The following is a 17,814-nucleotide window of genomic DNA, read 5'->3' on the forward strand; positions in this document are numbered from 1 at the left end:
GGCTATTATGTCATAATTTTAGGAAAAAGTGAAGCGCTCAACCAAAATAAATTAAAAATTGCTTTCATGCTTGAATCGTTTTCGAGAGGGGGTACTTGGTTGGCTGCGAATCCGGCGAACTTCATTACCGCTCGTTTCACATCCAAATATAAAGCACGTTGTGACATTGCCACGGATCGATCCCTTGTACCCTCGCTGCCCCGCTGCCCCGCTGCCCCGCCGCCCTGCTACCTCGCACTCACTCGCTCCTCCGAGTGTTTATGGTCGATTGAAGGTTTGTAATGGATAAATGGATAATACGAGTATGCTGCCCCCCTCTTTTGGGATTCAAATTTAGAACGACGGCGGGGTGAATGAAGTGCGCAATATTCAATTAAAGTCATTATTATTAGTAATTTCCCATCGCCAGTAATTGCCATTGATTGTTCGTTAGATCGATCCACAGATCGAACATCCATCCATCCATCGATCGAATCGAATGGGATCGGTAATCCCACCCCCAACTGTACTAATTGATATTCGAGTGCGATAGACTCTCGGCCCCTTGGGGGCCAGCTGCATTTTGTTTTGGGACGGACTTCATACCGGAAAAATTCATCAATTTCCAATTTGTATGTATTAAGGCGAGCACCCCCACACACCCCCCTTTGCTGGGGCAAGCATAATGAGGCATTATGCAAAAATGGCCGAGTATACTTTTTTCGCTAATGAAGAGCTGCAGTTTTTGCTGCTCACTTGCTGGCATACGGACGTCTTTATTAAAAGTAATTAAGTCGTTGTAATTGTCATTTGACGAACTGTCTGTTAAGTGGAATAGGTGCTGGTGCTGCTGCTGGTTGGGGGCACAAATGGGATTGTTTTGACATCTGCTAGAGCTGCTACTCTAACTTAATTCGAGAACTAATCATTTCAGTGGGGCATTCAGGATTAGCAATGACACAAGGTACTGCAAAAATGTATATCTATGAAATACTCATTTTAAAATCATATAAGTTTGTGTACAATTAGGATTACAAGTTCCAGTCGCATTGAAGTTGAATCTGCCCCATGGAGTGATGTTCTCCCTTTCGAGAAGCAAGTTCCAAATGTTTGCCCCATTCCACGGGCTGGCGTCATTGAAGTAAGTAATAATTGTGTCTAAATTTGTACGCAGACCATTTGAATCTCAATAAAATTTATAGTTATGACGAAAATATCTCCCCCCAACCCCCAACCCGCTCCACAAGTCGTTTCTGCTCCGCAGGCGAGCTTTAAAAGCATTTTTGGGTTGGGTTGCGTTTTTGTTTGGTTTTGGTTTGGTTTCGTTTGGTTTGGTTTGGGTAGCCAACGCGAGCGTACAGAAATTGAACTCAAGTGCAGACAATTGAAGCTCCTCAGAGAAATTTTTGGACTGCGGGTTTTTGCTTTGAGGTTGTGCGATGAGGGGAGTGGGGCTTGTGTGGGGGGCTGAATGGGGACTGGTTGTGGGGGAAATGCCACCCCTTTTTGATGATGCATGTGTGTGAGCACAAATATGTATTTGATTTTGATTTCAATTCTCTATTTATACGTCTGTCGTTCGGTTTTTATTTTTTGCAAGCGGTTATTAACCAATGCAAAAGTCAGCCGCCAGTCGAGTACTCGCGCCATTTGGTTAATTGATTCCAACGTTTGCCATGCCCCATACCCCATACCCCACCTCCCAACCACCCACACCCCTCAGAAGTCCACATGTCCCTATGCTGTTTTTTGTTGGCGTTCGCTTTGACCAATTCGAATTTGTGTTATTTATTGTTGCCATAGAGCTGCGGACACAAGTAAATCTGTATCGCAAACTGGGCAAGTGAAAGGGGAGGAGGGCACACTGAACGAAAATTACTAGCAGTTTAATAAACAGATCTTAACTGGAGTTCATTTCTTTAGAGAACAAAGGACAAGCATTCTTTTAAGATGTCTTCCCTATTATAATATTGCTTTCCAAAAGCACGTATTCTAGTGATCTACATTTTCTTTCTGTGCACTTGGCAGGGGGAGCTGAGTTAGTTTCTAGGAACTATAGGTACCAAGGGGCGCGGGGCTGGGGACTTGGAGTAGAACTGAGAACGCCACAATTACGGCAAATTAAAAGTAATATTGCGTGGCTCTTTGATTCTATTAAGACTGTTAAACGGGGCGGTACGACAAGGAGTTTGGGGAGATAGGTGGGGGTGGGGGGTTTTCTAGAAGGAGAAGAGCAGCGTCGAGGGATGCCAATTCGTTCACATTTAACAACATTAAGAAGCTTTTCAATTGCGCGGCATTCAATTAGCGAATTGATTTGGCCAGTCCACTTAATGGAAATTGGAGTGGTACTCACATGTTGCTGCTGCTTAATGCTGCTGCCTCACTGCCCGAAGATTTCGATGATGTGGCTTAGCTTTCGATTATGGATGTTGCAGCAGCAGTTCGAAATCCAAGTGTTATTGTTCGCCTCTCCAATTCTATGTTGTCTATTCTTCTCGAATTTTATACGGCTGCTGCAGTTGCTTCTGCCACATTCAGCTGCAACTTAGTGTCTGCAACAAAAGGAACGGAAAAACAGTTGACCATTAGAAGATATTTTAGATTCACCCTCGAACCGTTTGGGCCCGGCGATAAAAGTGTCAATTGCAATCAGAATTTATTGCCACCTTGCGATGCGTGGCTCAATTCGTTGCATTAGGATCAAAGCCAGCACAAAGATCAACCGACCCCGAAATCGAAGGTCAGACAAACTCCAGAACCCCAGACCCTGAAACTCGATTTGGGTTACCTGTTTACCTGTCCGCTCGCCGGTCTAATTGCACCCACTTAGCACTCACACACGTAGAATACAACAATTGCCGTTGATTTCTGGCCCTTTCGATCCACGCATATAAATTTCCAGCTTGACAAGGCGGCCTCTCTTCTTTTTTTGTGCCTGGACCAGAATCTGAAAGGATCTTGGTAGATCCTCGGAAAAGGAAAGGATCCAAATTCCTAACACGCAAGGTGGCTAAAAGTGGGAAACAGTTACTAAGGGTTAGCAGCCAACATTAGCCCAGTTTAAGCCCCCTGTGAAAGTGGAGGAATAACAATAAGCAAACTAATTACTGATACGCGTGGAAATTTTCAGCAATAACAACATCCCAACCAAAAAAAAAGGGTTCAATGGTGGAAAATTATGCGCTGCAATTTTTATTGCCTCATTGTTCGTGGCATGTTGTTGTTGTTGGCTGTGATGTTGCTGCTGTGGGTGCTTTGCATTGTGTCGGCTTTGTTTCTTGGACATTTTTGGGTTTATGTTAATTACCCGAACTGCTTTCGCACAGCAGAAACCCAAAGCAATTAAAATTTTTATGACGCACTGAGTTATTACTTCAAATCCACAAACTTGAGTAATGGCCACGCCCCCCAACTCGCTGCCCTCACCCCCACACCCCCACCTCACCCAAAAAGGACGTGAGAAACTCGCCCAGAAAAACGCTAAAGAAAAGGAAAACGAACGCCCACGAAATGGAGAAGAACGAAAAAAAAGGCGAAGAAACGAGAAAGAGGCACACAGAATTTGGGTTCGAGAACAAGAAGAGATATTAAAAAGATTTATTGTTTTATGATTTTCAGAGGGGTCACGACCAGCGGCGGCGGCTAAACTGCAACTGTTTCGTTCCACATTTTCTACCTGGGCGGCAGGAGGTCAAAGGTTAATCGCGCTCGATGCGAGATCGGTGTGACCAGAAACCCATAGCCACCACTTGCACTTTCACTGCCGCAAACAGCGAAGTGAAATGCTGTAATTAAACTCTAACTATCAAAATGCAATAAATTATACAAAAATCCCCACAGCTTCACTCATCTGCTACTTACAAATAGGTAGGTAGGTATATAGGTATTCGACATTTCTTTCGTTGATAATTTACATAAAACGATTTTCGGCTAGATTTCAAACCATTCAAGCGGCTGCAAGTGAAAAGATTTCCAAAATCAGATATGTGAAAGTTTATTAATTAGCCAGCAAATGCCAGATCGTCGACTGGAACGTCGTAGTTTCGAGTCAAGTTGGATGTATAAATTAAATCTGTGACTTCAGCTGGTTAAGGTCGGTATATCGCCAATCTTGGACAGAAGTAAATATTTTGATTTAGCGTGGATTTTAAGACATAAATATATATCAAAAAGATTCCAAGATAACAAAAGATTTTAACATTTAACAAATTGTTTGTTAGAGTTGCTTTAAGATCTTGAGGCTTGGAAAAACCATATTGAAAGCTAAATTTAATTTAAGGTTTAATTGCTTACTGATAATTACGGATATGATTCACCGCATAATTATGCAAATATGGCAGGCGATTCCAGCCTTTCCTTGATCATTAATTGACGGCTAACGTCACTGCGTCTTAATACAAGCCGAGCAGTGCTTGTAATTACTTCTTCCACTACAACTAACAAGCCAAAGTTGTTTTCCCGCCAAGTGGGCGGTGGGTGGTGGAGGTTGGTGGTGGGGGGTAACAAAGGATTGCATGATTAGGACGCATATCAATTACTGGCTACAAGACTTCCCTCTCTCACTCTCTCTCGGCAAACGCGTTACAAGCCAAATGCGATTAACATAAAAGGTCAGCTAGCGCTGTGGGGGAACCCGAGTTACCAAAAACACCCAAAAGCAGCCAACAACAATGGAAAGTGGTTAAAAAAAAAACAAAAAAAACAAGTAGTAATAGGCGTAATAAGAATAATTGGCGATAGCTCGGATGGGGCTTAGTGTAGGGCGGGGTTTGTGGTGCGTGTTCTGGGGTTAGTCCTGTAGTCCTGTAGTTATTTTGGTTGTTGTTGCGACGCGTTGACTTGTGACCATTTCATAAATACCGTTATAAACAAATTACGACAATAATAACAGCAACAACAACAACGTAGCTGGAAATGTGAAATTTCTTTTTTATTGCTCACATTTACACATGTCGAAGCAACGCCCTTCGCCAGCGTCTCCCCCTTGACCCTGCCTAAAACCAAAAAAAAAAAACAAAACAAAAAAAAAGAAGGAAATATGAATTTCTAATGAAATTAACCTCCTGCTATGCTTCCCTTTTGGTCAGGGGGTGAGAGTGTTTATTTGATGACGGGCCCACAACTATCCAACCATCCCAAAAACAGCCTGACCAAAGGACAGCTGGAAACCTGGGGAACAACCTCGGTTCCCACTCCAAAAAAAAACCTTTACACAGGAAAGTAGGGATGCCTATATAACAATTCTGCATCTTAAAAATTCAATGGATTTTTATCTTGTAATATAAAAACTAATCATAACACATTCCTATAAGCAAATTTCCAACTACTGAAATATACAATGAAATAATCCAATAGTTGTTGTGAAACAACAATTGGCGGAACTTTAAACATCATTCATAACTATCGACTGCACATTTTTTCTGAGTGTACTTCGCAACTGTGACTTCCATTGACCCCTTCACAGTTAGCCAGCCTTTCTTTCCGTTCGCACATTGTAATTTATGGTAATAAAAACGCTTTTTACTTCATAATTTTTCGAAAAAGCGACTGCATTATACGGGGGATATTAACCTACCTAGGATAATTGCAGGACTTCGAAAATTACTAAAAATAAAAAAAAAAGAGGAGAGGAATGAGGCAAAAGAAGAAAGAACCAAGTTAAATTGGCATAAAATATCGAAATACTTGGAATCGCTTATTTATGCGCATTGTGAATCACCTTCGACCGGAAGAATAAGAGAAGGCGGGCGGCTGACCAAAAATTAAGAAGAATCTTCGCCAGAGAAGAAGTCGGCGCTGTCGGACTGTCCAGTTAAGCTTAAGTGGGTATTAATTTCTCCCCAGTGACGGGATGTCCTTGCCCCCGCACCCCACACCCCATACCCTTCTCCATACCCAACCCCATTCCACACCCCATTACCGCCACCTTACAACCAAAACAGGCGATTGCATTACCGCAAAACTTTGGACTTCAGGAGGGGAAGGAGGTAAGCAGTTAGTCACAAATACAATCGCGTAATTAATTAAGCGCGTCAGCTGGACACTGACCGCCGTTAGGGGGTGGAGCGAAAGGGGGGATGGAGAGGAATCCAATACCGAAAGGATAGCTACAGTGGAACCAATGATCTGTTATTATACACAAAATTAAAATATATATTATATCATTTAAGCATTTTTGGTAATAGTGGGATCCCAAAAGTAGGAACACACTTGCGACTGAAAGTTTATATCACTTCTTTCTGGCTGACTTTCATAATTTTGAACATGGCCCACTGTGGCCATGGCCAAGAACCCATGCTGGGCAGCAGTGCTTAAACCGAGACACACGCATTGTTGGCCGGATGGATTGGATATGGAATCGCGATGGGACGCGTTCGGTGGAAAGGTGGAAAGGTGGGCAAACACACCTCAAATCGCGTTTTGTCCTTTATCAGGTAATTCACTTTTTAACTTGCTCTTCGCCTTTTATACTGTAATTCCACCGGGGGCCTCATTCTTTTCACCCGACTCCTTTTCTTTATTTTTTTCTTTTCATTTTTGTAATTGTTTGCCATTAATTACAGCAACAAAAACAACGACAACAACCACGAGGAGCAACAAAGTCGCAGTGGCGCAAATATTTCCGCCTTAACCTCTTCCCCTCCCCCTGCCCAGCTGGTTGTTAATTTTATTTATAAGTCCGCATGACACACCTTCCTTTCAATTCGATTTACGATCCGTGCATTAACGGTTAATGGCGGGGTCAGGCTTTTCGCTTTTGGCTTTTGGCGCCTGTCTCTTTCACACCCGCTCTGTTGTTGTTGTCCTGTTCGCTTTAGCCTGGTTGAAAACAATTGACATTTGGCCATTTAATTGCAATCGTCGATGGCATTAGAACTTGACCAAATATGATTTCCGTTTCCGGTTATTGCGAAAGCAAGCAAAGCAGCGCCCCCTCCTGCGCATAGATGCCCTTCGAGCAGGTTCGATGCAACACGAAGCTGCTGGGACTCAGTTCAAACTCGAACCGAAGTTTCCGAGTGCCACTAGAGCGAGATGGGGCGCGTAGAAAGAGAGCGCACGCATCGCATCGCATCGCACCGCACTCATATTCATATTCATTCATGTGGTTCGCGCTCGGCAGCCGGCAAAACGGCAAGAAAAACAATAACAAACCCCAGCTGAGAAAAACTGAAGGGGTGGGGCGGGCGCGGGCAGTGAGAAAAACCTAAGAGAACCCGCAAAGAGTTGGAGCCCCAAACGAAAGAGCGGGATTTACAGACTGCAGTCTTAATGTTGGTGCAACATACTACCCATACCCCAACACCAACACCCATACCGAGGAATACCCGCACAGAAGGCCAGTCCGAGTGGCGACTTCTTTTGGGGAAAAGGGCCCAAAGGGCTGGGACGTCTTTTCTTTGCTGCAGATTCGATTCGGCCACGAAATTCGATGGGCGGGGGTGCAGTGGTTATGCCATCATCTTATGCGACTTGCTGCAGGGCGGTACAGTGGTCCCTTGATAAGTTGGAGTCTCTCCTTGTAAATTATTAAAGAAAAATAATAGTATCTTTTGACTATATTAATTGCCACCTAAAGTTGAATGAAAACTAAACCAGGATTTTTTGCTCAATGTTTTGTTTTTGGTCCTTGGGGAGAAGCAAAAGCACATAATTTCTGGAAATCCAGTGACCACTGTATCCGTGGGGTGTGTGCAATCTTAAGCAGTATATTTGTTGTTTGCTTTTAACCAAGTTGGCGCTTGGCTCGCGGCCAAATCGAGAAATCAAATCAATAATTTGGCTACGAAGAATCGGGCAAAAGTCTGGCGAAAGAACTGCATTCGCGGCACGTTGCACACAGGGCGATTATTCCCCCGATTTCCGCAGTTGCACCACCGAAAACAGACGACATCGTCATCATCTCGTCATCGTCATCATCGCCATGGGGTTTCCCCGATTTGTCCTGTCTGCGAAAACGCTTTCACACACAAGAACAACAATCGCGAACAGCGAAATCAAAAGAAAATCCGCAAGCATAAAAATCAAATAAAGCTGGCGGCCAAAGCGACCATGAAAAGGGAAAAGTGGAACTGGCGTTGGGTGGCGGCGGGGGGGTGGAAAATGGAGAGCAAATGGGGAAAATGCGCGGTGGGCGGAGGGATGGGGGCGTGGTGCGCCGGGGGAAAACGCACACGATGAAATGGGCGAGTCAGCGATGACACGTGCTTTTTGCAGCTGTTTTTCGTGGAAAACTCGCAACTGTGCGAAAAAAAGGACAAAAACAAAAATCGCAAAATCAACGCACACACACACATACAGGAACACACTCACATACAAGTCATAAAAAGCGAAGCTCGAGGAAGATGTTGGGAAAACGCGAGTTTTCACAGCCGACGAAAGCCGAAGGCGTTTCGAGGCCTTCAACTGCAGCGGCGGCAAAAAAGGATTAGAAGGGTGGCGGGGAGGGGGTGTTTCGAAGGGGGTCAGAGGTCAGGGAGCAGTGCAAAAATGGGAGCAAAGAGAGCAGCGGAGAGTGAGTGCCAAATAGCAAACGCCAGGAGTTCGCATCCTGTGCCAGTATGCATCAGTATTTGCCCGCAAATGTGTGAGTGCAGAAGGCAAGCAGCATGCAGGTGGCCACCAAATTGTTGCCTTTGGAGCTACAGTGGACACTCGGACATTGAGTATTGAAATACAAATCCCCAAAAATCTCTTCTCAAGCTAATAGCTTAACTATATATAATTTCAAAGTATTTAAAACTTGAGCAAATGCAAATATTAGTTGTGTATTTAGGGAAAATAACTTACATATTGCTGAATATCGTATTTAATATGTTTCGTAAAATGTACTTAAAAATCTAGTATGAGGTATACGCTTCAACAAATGAAATAAAGGAAATACATTTTCAGATGTTTTTCTATTTTTATTGGAATCCCTTTTAAGTTTAAACTTTATTAGCATTCTGCAATTCGCCAGTGTCCACTGTAAAGTTGTATCTTATAGTATCTGTGTGTCGCTACTTGCATGGTTGTGTGTGCGAGGGAGAAGGGCTCCAAGGGGGGAGTGAGACAGACAGATAAACAGACATCCAGAGGCCAGACGACGACAGCAACAACAACAACCACAACAACAACAGCAGCAGCAGCAAAAGCAACAACGTCGCAGTCTTTTTGGCGCGTGACGTCGAATATTCGAATCGGACGGACGGACGGGAACGTCGTTCCATGGCAGATGGCAAATTGCATTATTATGCGAGTGTCTGCAATCTGCAGAGCCACAACAACAACAACAACTGCAAAAGCAACAGCAACATGAGCGAAAGGGAGTAGAAAAACAAAGTGCAACAAAATGGGGAAAAACAACAAACAATTTTTTGAGCGCTGCATCATCGGATTCAGATTCTGAATCGGAATCAGAATCGGAATTGGAATCGGAAAGTTTCGGCTGGCATCGGTATCGGTTAGTCGAGCGGATGGGGCGATTAGAAATGTGGGAGTGGCTGGACAGGGTGGCGATGGGTCATTCGCAGGGATTACATTCCGTTTTGTTCAAAAATTAATAGAATTTCATAAGCTTTTCGGTTGCGTCGCTGTCTCTCTCTCTCTATCTCTCTTTCTATCACTCTCTCTCTCTCTGTCTAGCGCGCTCTCTTGCCCCATGGCCCTGTCCCTGTCGCACGCTGCACTGCTCTCCATCTATTGCTCACTCGCTCTATTTGCCGCCTCGCTCTTTCAAATGTTAATTTGAATTTTTATTAGGTTTTAGGCATGCATTGTTGTTGCCTTTGCTGCTGCTTTTCCACTGCTGTTGTCATGCATTTTATTTTCACTTAAAACTGCAATTGTTGGGGGGCCTTTGTTGCTGCTTTTGGGGGCCTTAGTCGCAGTTGCAGTCGCAGTCGCTGCCGCCGTCGACGTCGCTGCAGTCATCGTTGAAAGTGCGACTGCGTTAGAAAATTGCATTTGATAATACTAAACACACGGAGAGCACACACACAGAGTTAAAGTCGCCAACATATAGAAATCGTTTTTCTTTTTTAGGTCGTGGGTTGGGCCGAAACAAGAAGGTAAATTAACCCAAACTGCAACTGTCCACTTCGCTACGTTCTGTTACGTTCTGTCTAACAGTAAAGTTCCTTTACGTTACGTATCCCAAGGCAGCTATTAAATCAGGCTCTGCAGCGATATAACTTGATACGAAATTCCATATCTACATATTTGCAATTAATAGGATAGCCATTTACCTAGAGTCTATCTGTATCTTATAGTTTCTTTCCTCAGTTGATTATGAAGGCAGCTTATCGAGTGTCCACTGTGACTGCAGCTTCAAACTCCGAATGTTTGCGTTGGCTTACGTTCTCAATTGGTGTCGTTACGAGTTCTCGAAGAAGAAGTGCAAATATTTTGATGAGAATATTTCTCCAAATCGATGCGATGCAGCTATGCACATACAAATATACGAATATATGTATTCCGCTTAAAACCTATTGCTCCTGCAATAATATTTTCGAAGGATCTTTCTGTTTGATGATTTACATGGCAGGTAGCATTGAGAAAGTGCCACATCATTTTCATTTTCGCTGCACTTTTCGTGCACTTTGTGAGCGATTTACTGATTTTTCAGATTTTTGTGATTTTTTGTGATTTTATGCCAACTCATGCGGCAATCGCGATACTTTGGGCCAGGCCAAGGCGCCGCCGTCGGCGAGCGAGAAAGGCAAACTTGGCCAGGTCCTTAGAGTCCTTTCTCCACATTCCATTGTTTCTTGGCCCGCTTCACTTCTCCACTGTATTCTCGAGCGGAACTTCAATTACACATTTGCTCACATGCGAAAAAGTGAAAAGTCACTGGCCTGTCATGGGCCAGAAATCCAAATCTCATCTACCGACGGCATTTCTTTGTTGGCCCTCTCACCCTCAATATCTCCATCTCCATCTCCACCCATCGCATTGAGTATCTTGGCCTTTGGGCCACTTTGAAATCTCGCTTTTTTATGCCCTGCTCCTTCACATTTGATTGGAATTGTTGTCGTTTTTGGTTGCGAGTCCTTGGCTAATGGCGACTGGGCATTTTATACCCTTTTTCGCAGGCAATAAAAACATTTTCTTTTTTTTCTGCCCCCCCCCACAAAATAATGAATAATATGAAGAAAAATACTTGCCGCAACCGCGTTTTTTTTTTTTTTTATTTTCTGTTTTCTGGAAAACAGAAAACGCATTAAGTGCGCGGTTTCCATTGTTTATAACATTTTTGCCACCCCGGAGAACAAGGCAAAGGGATAATTAAGAATGCTTATTTATCTAGAACGCAGTCACGGCGCCGATTGTCCAGCTCCCTTACACTGTTTTTTTTTTTTTCCTGACCGCAGGGGGGCAGAAACCCCATGAAAAGGTTCGTAAAAAGCCAAAAAACTTTTATTTTTTATGATAAATTATATGGAGTGTGGGGCGGCTTGGAGCGAAAGGATGCGGAGAAGACGGCGCCAACCAAAGGTCATTCGGAAGCTGGGCGGCAGAGCAAAAAAAAAGTGAGAAACGAGGCTAAAGAATGATTTGAGACATAATGAAATAAAACCGAATTTTGAAGGGAAGATGACTGCCAAAATGTACTTTTAGTCTGCACATTTTCGTACAAAATCATTACGCAAAATGTATTTCCAGCAGTAATGGGAAATAAATAACAAAATAATCTCTCGAAAACAAGACAAAGCTTTTGAAGTGTAAATAAATGAAAAGTTGATAAACTCTCTACACGAAAATTATTAGGGCATGGGTACAAGTCTTGAAATGGGATTATTGAATTATAAGTATGTATAAGCATATGAATGTGTAATGATAATCATTCTTTAGGCCCCCAAGCTAGAGTCAAAGGTCACCTGTCCTTGGTCACTTACCAAGTCGCAAGTGTTCAACACAAAAATGGGTTTCGGCCACTGCCGCAGATTTTCTCCGCTAATTAGCCGGGCCGAAAGTTGGCGAGTTGAAAATTACCCAGCACAAAAATCTAAGAAACGGAGCTGTAGAATCGATGCCAGTGGGCAGAAGCAGAAAAAGCAGCAGCAAAAGCACCAAAAGCAGCAGCGCACACGCAAATCACTTGTTTTTATGTAATTAACTGCTCAGCCCCCCGAAAAGACCAACGAGGTTTCTTTGCCGCAGGTTAACGGAGATTTGGCCGGGTAATTAACCAAAAACCGATCGCTTCTTGCTGCGGCTAGTCGAAGTTTTTGGCATAATTTCCAAGCTCGACGATTTGCGTTTTTGGCTTGTAAATCTTTTTTTTCTTCTGGTCTTAACTTCTTTTTGGCCGTTTTGGCCGGCCGTTCAACGACCGATAAAATTGCCTCAACCAACGCGACCAACTCGACCGACTCCATCGATGCCTTTTAGCGGGCTATTGATTATTAATATTTTCTATTTTGCCCTCTCTTTGTGTCTTTTTCTGGTTAGTTGTTCCCAAATCCCCTTTTTTTTTACCATTTACCATTTGCAGTAATTACAGCGACGCGTTAATTGTTTGCCCCCCCCTCCTCACCTGCCCTTTTGTTGCCCAGCATCCCCACGGGTTTCCACAGCTATTTGTGTTTGTTTTCAACGGGCCGGTGAAAAATCAGAAAAAAATAAAAACAACACTCGCCCAGGCGAGGAATCTACACTTACGCGATGGTGTTGGATATCGTAGATCGCAGACCCCCGACTCCGAGACCAAATCCAAAAATCCAGCCAAGAGCGGCGCTTCATTAGCTGCTATTACCATTATTGGCCATACCAAAACACTGATTCCAAAAAGTTGGCAATTACTGCACACGAAAATTCCGGCGAAAACGTTTTCCCAACGTTGCAAGATTCATTTATCAAATCGCAAGAGGACACCCAACTATTCGGGTCTGTCTTCGAGGGCCGCCGACCAATCAAGAAAGCGTGTAACACCAAAAAATACATCATTTTCGTTGGCCAGCTAGTTTTGAAGACAATTCCGCATGCTAACGCCTTTTGTGAGCCCGATTTTGTAAGCCATTAACTTCGCTTTACGATCACTGAGAGGGAGAGATCGCAAACGTAGATCGCGATCGTAAAACAGTAAAATATTTGCTAACCTAATTCAATTTATGTTAAACAAAATCAGAGACTGAAACGCATGGACATATAAAGTTAAACATAAAGTTAAACAAGTCGAAGGAGGCGAGAAAGTTCTATTTTACTGCGATTTTAATGCGATCTGATTAAACAGCTTAAGCGAATTGATTCTCGTTTGGTTTCGTTGCCAAAAGATTATGGTTAATACAAAGTAAGCAAATAGATAATTGGTTGACCTCGTTGTTTTATTTAAGTACATATATATATATGTAGGTATGCCCATACTATGTATAAACTCTCAAAAAAACATACTTTCAAACTAACCCTTTAGACGTAAAAATTTAGAAAATTGAGTTTTAACAAGTTGCCATATAAGCAATCTAAAGCAAATCCTAAAAACATTTTAAAAACTTACCGTTTTGCACTGTTGATTGCTGGATTTCCTTTTGGAAAATTCACGATGATTGCTGAATTTGTTGGTGTGATGCCACAATTGTAAAATTTGAACACTTTTGAAACACTGAGGGTTATTTTCTTTGGGGGTTTTCCCTTTATGAATTGGTTGTTTTCTTTAAAGCCGATTTTGAATTTAGTTTGATTTTTCAACACTGCACAACTGCAATTACAATAGGAACAAACTCAATGAGAATCGTTGGCAAAACAGAGCGCATTTTCCTGCCTTTTCCGAGAAGCGGAAAACAAACGAAACGAAGTACAAGAAAAACGCCACTAGAACAAGAAGAAGACGACGACGAAGAAGAAGAAGCCGTCGCGCTGCACTTGCAATTTTTGTTGTTGTTACTTTTTTTGTGTTTTTTCTTGCGCTCTTTTTCGCAGCGAGTTTCGTGTTCTGGTTTTTATTTCTCTGCTTCTGATTCTGATTGCGATTGTGAATCTGGTTCTGTGTGAATTTCGTTTTATTAATAAAATGCACAACTTCCGTTATTAATTTTGCAACGACAACAATTGCTGCGTGTGTGTGTGACTGTGTGTGTTTGTGACTGTGTGTGTTTGTGTATTTGTGACAGTCGCTGACAGGCGAGAAGCAAAAGCAACAAAGTGACAAGCACGAGCGTGTGTCGCCTAGGAAAAGCGGAAAAGCAGACCGAAAAATAATAACAACAAAAAGTGGGCGACGGACGGTGGGCGGCAATCGAACGGGACAACCTGTCCGCTTTTTTACCACCTCCCCTCCTTTCACCCGTTCTTCTTTTCTTCTGCGATTTCGCTCCTGTGCACGCGACTCGCGCTATCTCGCTCTTTTGTTGCGGTTTTTTTTTTCCTGGCTGTCGCCGCTGCATTCATTCATAAAAATCAGGTTGTAAAAAAAGAACAGCGGCAGCAGCAAAAAAAACGCCGCTGATTTTATTTATTTATGCCAATTTGCCGACGCGTCGCCGTTGCAGTTCTTGTTGTTTATAGTTTCGCACTGGGAACGGAACGGAAGTTTCTTGCATTTATTTTGAAAACAGTTAACAAGTTTATGCGATTCAATTTGTGTTTTATATGCGTTTTTAATAGTTTTTCTGTTTTAATTTATTTTTATTTCATATTGTAGTTCTTTGTTTATTATTATTTTTTGATTATATTATGGTTTGTGTTTATTGAGTTGTCTCTGTGGTCCTGGTAGTTTACTAAGTTTGCTAAGCCATCAAAACACTGGAAATCACAAATAAGCCAAATTAGCCGCACTTGAACCACGACACTTGCTGCCCGTCTGATTTCTGAAATTGTACTGCGCGTAATAAGAATTCCTGTTTTCGTAAGCGGTAAGTAAAATCCGACGCACTCTTCGTCGGCTCCACGTTCGATGTTTGATGTTCGATGCTCGCAGTTCGACGTTCGATGCTCGACGCTCGATGGCGAACATGTTGCATGCAACGCGTCGCTGGCTTCTCGCTCGTTTTCTTAGCCCCATCCTCCTCCAACTGGCCAACACACTCACACACACAGCACACACACGCACAGCACACACACACTGGCACACAAAGAGGCTATTATCTAAGCCATACAATCAGATTGTGTTTACTTTTCCAACCAGGCAAAGTGGCAAGGTGAAGACTGCAGAGAGCCCGAGAAGAAAGAAAGACGCTCGGCCGACCAATTGAATTGCAGAATTGCCAGCCAGCGCTTTCTTGGCCAAAAAGTTTTTGGTAAGAAGAGAGCAGCCCGAGTTGTTTGATTCATTGGGTGTTAAGTGCGATAAAATGTGCGCCCTCTCATAAATTATAGTTTCCATAAATAAACTCGCATTTAATCGAATTAACTTATTTCTTGGAAAAAAATCAATAAAATTAAGAAACTAGCAGTATTTTAAAGTAAATAACTCAAAAATTAACTCCCTTTAATTTTCCATATTGAAATATAATTTAGTTTATTGTACAACACTTGAGACAATTGTTATTTAAGTCATTGGAATGCCCAGTAGCTGTGACACGGATTTTAATAAATCATTTGGCCTCATTTGAAATTGTAATTGAAATGACGCAGCTTGGGAAACCACGTTCAAATGTGCAAACTACAAATTACGGATATCCAAACGGATGAAACCTAGATATTTGTCAAATGTTAATGCAGCTTAACATGGTTATATTTTATATGCTCATATGTAAATACATTTATTAGGATATATTTTCACTAGCCATACTTTCCCTAGATATGCGGTACTTTATGGTGGCATAATAATTCAAAGAAAAGGAAGGCAGTTCCATGGAGAACTGGAACCGCACCTTAATCTTGCCCTTCTGCGATTTCACACAGTAGCCGCCCCTGCAGGAAGTCATTAAGCTGCCTGAGGCGGGAATAAATAAAGTTTTCCTCCCACTTCGGTGGCTCCCAGAGGCTAAAGCTACGAGGTGCCACCCCCTCGGCAGATGCAACTTTATTAAAGTCGACAAAAACAAAATAAATGTACGTGTAAAAACACTCCAAATAGCAGAATATAGCAGAACACCGAATTTGTCGCAGCACCACCACCAAAACATCCCAACGATCCGCAGATGCAGAGAGTTTTCGGTTGCAACGATCTGTAGGATGCAGCTACAGCTTCCCAAAAGGGAGCGCAAGTTGGCGGCATGCGGCAGCTAATGTATCTAATAGATACACGACAGCACGTCAGGCGCTGCCATTGGAGCGAGGTATGAAATTGGTTGGGCGGAGGAAAGTTCCATGCAATGGGTATATCATCTTGCACTACGAGAAAAGCTCTATAAAGTTGTGCATTTTTAGATGATCTTCAAATATTCATTGGTAATTATTCATAATGTATCTTGTTATTGAATTACTCTATGAACTGTAAGTCTTGAGCTCTTGGTATCTCAAAGTTTGACTCTTGATTCCACTACTTTATCTCGTATCCCTTATTCTCTATTATTCTCAGTGTAGGGGGGAGAATTTCTCATTCTTTGCTCCACTTCGCTCCACCTTAGTTTTATGTTTGGCCCCACCTCCGCCGAAATTCACTTCGCCTCTCGTGCTTCTCTAATTAACATTGGGATTGTAGTACGCTTTTAATTTATATCTTATTGATGCCGGCGACATTTGTATTTATTTTTACCCACAGGCCCAACCGGAGGGGGTGTAGAGGGGGGAGGATGGGTGGTGGTGTGTAGGTACTATCTCCCCCTCTAGTTGTGTGTGTACGTGTGGAATGTTATTTTTATCGAGAGTGAGGAACAAAAATTGTGGAAACCTAAAATTTATATGGAATAGGTGTCGCGTCTTGATATTTTGGGTATAATTATTGTTAATATTTGTTGCTGCCTCCACTGCTCGTTTCTTTTCCCCTTTGTTGTTGTTGTTATTTTTTATCTATACTCTAATTAAAATATTCGGCTGTATGCGCTTAATATATGTCTGTGCCCATGTATATATAGCATGTACATATATTTTAATGCCACGATCTGTCTAAATAATTTTGTACGCATTTCAATGGTCGAACAAGAATTGCTATGAAAAAATGAAACTAATAATAAGAGCAACAACAACAGTTGATTTTCGTGGGTGGTTCAAGTTTATTTTTAATAAAAAAGAATCAGTATTTTCAGGTTGCTTTTAATGGATTCTGTTTATGACATTTGTGTGATTTTGATATTATTTTAGTGCTGCCTCTGTGTTTTTCCATTGCTCATTTTCATCGTAGGTGTTTCCATTTAGTTCGACAATCGCCAGCGAAGTTAGATTTAAATACAATTTGTTGGCAAATTGCTTTGTTCATAACCAAAGGAAATAGTTTTATAAATTTCAATAAACTATTTGCTGTCAATAGAAAATAAAGAAACAAATATCTAAAAATTCGATATATCAAATAAATATAAATAACTATAAAGTGTGCCTGATCAATAATCATACAGTGTGTGCATATTTTTCATCCCAGATTCCGCTGTTCTGCCTTCAATGGAGTCATCCAAGTTGGGTACTCAAACGCCTAATAGGGGGATATATCAGCCGCGGGATGAAGACGCCGATCTGTTGCACACGAGGCAAATGACATTTCATTTATCTTGCAGCTCGTGCAGCAATTCCAAGCGGGTTTTCCTCGGAGTTTTCCCCCAAACGTGTGGTGGAGAGGGAGGAGGGGGTGGAGCAGTTGCGTTGGCGACCAGCATTCGATGTCAGCGATGAGTTATTGACACTCGAAGCTGCGTCCCATAAAGCTCTCAGTTCCGGTGATCTCTGGCTGAGTTATCAATGTGAAAAATAGAAACACGATTATGAAATTATCAAAAGAAATGCGTGTACGTGAAAAGTGAGCGGGGGGTAGGGGGAAGGGAA

The 17,814-nt window shown here is 42.4% G+C and overlaps 1 protein-coding gene across 2 annotated transcripts in view; it reads right to left on the reverse strand.

Moving 5' to 3' along the window:
• LOC122626224 (protein abrupt) overlaps positions 1 to 13,648 on the reverse strand; it is a 45,932-nt gene extending 32,284 nt beyond the window's left edge. Inside the window, exons 1-2 of one of the 2 annotated variants that reach the window (XM_043806398.1) lie at positions 13,457 to 13,648; positions 2,336 to 2,534 (exon numbers count right to left, since the gene is read on the reverse strand). The gene's annotated coding sequence lies outside the window, so the exon portion shown is untranslated. The remainder of the gene's footprint in view (positions 1 to 2,335; positions 2,535 to 13,456) is intronic. The other variant, XM_043806397.1, reaches the window with a different exon arrangement.
• Between the last annotated feature and the right edge of the window lie 4,166 nt (positions 13,649 to 17,814).

The sequence above is a fragment of the Drosophila teissieri genome, chromosome 2L, assembly GCF_016746235.2.
Source record: "Drosophila teissieri strain GT53w chromosome 2L, Prin_Dtei_1.1, whole genome shotgun sequence".
NCBI classification, from domain to species: domain Eukaryota; kingdom Metazoa; phylum Arthropoda; class Insecta; order Diptera; family Drosophilidae; genus Drosophila; species Drosophila teissieri.